This window comes from Belonocnema kinseyi, chromosome 5 (genome assembly GCF_010883055.1).
Source record: "Belonocnema kinseyi isolate 2016_QV_RU_SX_M_011 chromosome 5, B_treatae_v1, whole genome shotgun sequence".
Classification (NCBI taxonomy): Eukaryota; Metazoa; Arthropoda; class Insecta; order Hymenoptera; family Cynipidae; genus Belonocnema; species Belonocnema kinseyi.
The window spans coordinates 35,861,417-35,865,218 of NC_046661.1; the positions used below are offsets into that span (position 1 = coordinate 35,861,417).

At 34.2% G+C, this 3,802-nt stretch overlaps 1 long non-coding RNA gene across 1 annotated transcript; it reads right to left on the reverse strand.

The window, feature by feature from the left end:
- Positions 1-582: 582 nt before the first annotated feature.
- On the reverse strand, positions 583-3,225 carry LOC117173320. Its single transcript, XR_004467158.1, has 3 exons — positions 2,827-3,225; positions 2,111-2,237; positions 583-716 (listed from the first exon to the last, which is right to left on the reverse strand). It is a non-coding gene; the product is annotated as an uncharacterized LOC117173320 (long non-coding RNA).
- Positions 3,226-3,802: the final 577 nt, after the last annotated feature.

Consider the following 3,802-nt stretch of genomic DNA (forward strand, 5'->3'; position numbering starts at 1 on the left):
ATTGAATCCATTTTCATTGGCTCCCCCAGCTCTAGATTGGTCGGCATTGTTGTCCGACCCATTGTCGGAAGCCCTGCGCGTTCTGTTGTTTTGAACCGCACTCACTAAAACTATGTTTGTTGTTGTCGTTGTTGTTCCCACGAGAATCTAGGGAAAGGGGTTCGTCCATCCTTGTAGAGCCCCGCATACAAGGATAAGGCTGCGTACTCTGAGAGGTCGCCCGGTATCCCAGAGTCACCGTTCTAGGCACCTCACCCAGGTGCCATTCAGCTTTCGGCACCATATTCAGCAGAAACCCTTGGTACAGGGACCCTCTATCCGCAACCCGAGGACGCGTTCGGTGGCTTTGTCATAGGCCCTTCGGTTTGATTCTAGAGGAATCAAAACATATATAACCACCTATCTCACGGTTGTGAGACGTGGTTATGGCTGAAATTTTACCGCGATTTCGCTGGAAGCGGGTGTAATTTTTCAGATTAGCACCCGCTCCCGGCGAAATCCTGCGGTTGTCCTTATGACAAATTTTTAATTATATATGTATATATATTTATTACCAGCTTACCACTTTTGACGTCGAATTTCCTCCTTTTGCACACTTTCAGCCGCAATGTGCGGTAATGCGAACTTTTTGGAAACTATAAAAAACTTATGGCTGGATTATTTTTATCACCTTTGTTGTAACATGCGTTAACTGCACAAATGTTCGGCATTTTGACCTAAAAAAATTATGTCATCAGTAACTGATTCGTATAAGAACGGGAAAAAGAATGATGTTTTGTCCTTTGCTCCTGGTAAAAGATAAAAAGGGTGTATGATAGCACCGTTTTTCTTTCAGATTTTGTAAAAGTTAAATCTCTGGCGTAAAAAAGTACATGTTTATTATACTTTAAAGAAAATGCAATACTTTCAAATAAATGATAATTATTACGATGAGCAGAAAGCATCAATACATTTTTAAATTTCTAATATACAGTTTCCTGAGAACTCACTCTAAAATGAAATGCTGTGGTTATCATTTCGTTTTTACACCACCTTTGAACACTAACTTTTAAGAAATTGCGGGCCAATATGACAAGATTTTTCTAGAATATACTTGAGTTTAAAATGTCTATTAATTCAATGGGGAATAGTTGAATTTTCATTGAAAAGGAATAAATTTTAAAGGTAAACTAAAATTATGACATTTTCGCTTCAAAAAGTGAATGTTTAGCCACGAGAAAATTCTATTTCCAATAAAATAGTACATTTTTGTCCCAAGAGATTAATTTTTAAGAGAGGTGAATAAATTTTCAACGAAATGAACGACTCTTTTAACCAAAAAATGCATTTTTAAGAAAGTAGTTCAGTTTTTAACTAAGTACTGCAAAAGTCGTAAGTAAATGGCTAAATTGTCAACCAAAAACGATAAGTTTTCACAATAAACACGAAATAAAAAATTCATCGTTAGTAAACTTCAAGAATCCTCGATTACGAACATTCAATTTTCTAACAAGAAGATTCATTTTCCCCTAAAAGATTAGTTTTTATCAAAGTACATGTGCTTTCAAAGAATCCGTTTAGTTTTTAACAGTAAACGAGACATTTTTAATAAAAAATAATGTAGTTCTAGTCTTATAGAATTTTCACGCCACATTAGAAATTAATTTTCTATAAAAAGAAATTACATTTTAAATCAAAGTTGAAGTGTCAGTTGCACGTATGTAGTTCTACTTGAAAGCAAATGGTTACATTCTTAACCAAAAAGATCTATGGTGGTGCTTTTTATTAACGCAATATTACATTACTGTATATTTGGTATTATTAATTTAATAATGATGAACTTAGTATTACGGAATTTTTCTCAACATTAATACTGCACGATCTAGGGAAGTTACTTCAATATTAATATTTTAATCCATATTGTTTTAAAATGAAAATAAGGACTGGAGAAAAAATGCATTTTTGAAATTTAAATTTTAAGTGTTACTATATCTGAGCTGCAAAATCTCGAAAGTAATACTGGTAGTAATATAGATCTCATTTCAGAATAGTATGGTAAGCGTCAGAAAGCTTTCAGTGAGAGGCAAGAAATTAGTAGAGAAAGCTTCACGTCCCAATACGCATAAATTACCTTGGCGTAAAAAAGCTTTAAATACGAAGATCCATGCGGATTCGACAATTTTAAAAACTCTGGTCAAATTTGCTGTCAAAAAGAATCGCGTTTCCTCTTGGTCTAAGATCAGTTCGCTGTATTTTATCTGAAACATGTTGTAGGCATATTATGATACATCTGAGATTTCGATCTAAGTAATTTTGGTCTTTCAACTTAATTCAGCCTCTAGATACGATGGAATTTATTGATATTATAGGAGCAAATTGTATTGACAAACTTTCAAGAATGTAATAAACACAGTTTCTTTCCATGTATAATTAAATAAGGATCTAAAGTACCGAAATGTACATTTAAATGAAATCCGTATACCCTGAATAACGATTGACTTATACTGGATTTTAGAAAAAAATAATAGCCAAAAGCTATTTTTGATAGATACAAAAATCACCGAATGTTTTTAAATATGCCCGAAACACGTTTCACATAATACTGTGGAAAGACACTCTATTATTGGTATTTTTATTATATTAATAGATTGTGTCAGTCCACTAAGTTTCCTCCGAAACGTTTTCTGGACAGTATTAAAAAATCCTCAAAAAATTGCGATCCGTTTTTTTATTATTGAAAAATAGATCTTCTAGGTGGAATATTGAAAATTTTAAACTTATTTTCGGAGCTCGGATAAAAAATAGTGAAAAATGCTTTATGTGATTATATATTGTGTGCGTACTTACTTATTTTACCACTACAATAGTAACACAATATCCAGTCCACATAAACATGTCTCTACAAATGAACGACGTGCTAGTGACAGTGTTGAATAGGTCGTCGCCATCACCGTTCAAATTCAACTTAGCGTCCTTATGTTGCTATCGTAACGAACATGGCCGCCGAGCTGGTATGCGTAATTACGACGAAATGGAACGTTCTTTGGCGAGGCCTTGTGTGGATTGGATCATGGCCAGTTTGTGCAGCACCCGATCAGGCTGTGGTCACTAATGTAGGCAACCGTGAAGACACATACTTTGATTCTGTTTTACGGGCTCGTTAGATGGCCCTGTAGTACTTTCCCCCGCTACACGTCGCTCAGGGGCCCAAGTTTGATCTATCCCTCTTACTCCTTCGTTGTTTTCGGAACGTCAGCACATGCGAAACCTAACTCATTAAGAACTGTTTGAGAACTGATATCTAATTTGTTGTCATCATTTTCGACCTGGTGATTATCGTTGCAGTACACAACTGAACACTAAAAGAGAGAGCGGTACCTTCTGTATTATTACCATAAAAACAGAGCAATATTTTGAGAAAGGTACCTGCCGATAAGAAAATTGATGTCGAAAATGATTACAAAATTGAAATGAAAACTGCTTTCAAACATACTTTCATCATCTTTCGTTTTTCCTTAGAACATATTTTTATGAAAAAAGAAGTAGAAAAACAAGCAGAAATATATAAATAATTATTCGGGTAATTATTTATATATTTTTATTTGTTTTTCTATTGGTTTTTTCAATTTAAGGGCATGTGACACAGCTAAATACCTATATTACCGATCACAGTTTTTCAGTTCACTGAATGTTCTTTTGAACTTAAGAACTTTTTTTGGTCATAAAATATCGAGCTGAAACTTTGGGAAATGTATTAGAGTACAATAAAGTACGTTCAGGTACTGCATTTTGGTAGGAACTTCACTGAAAATTATTTCATCTT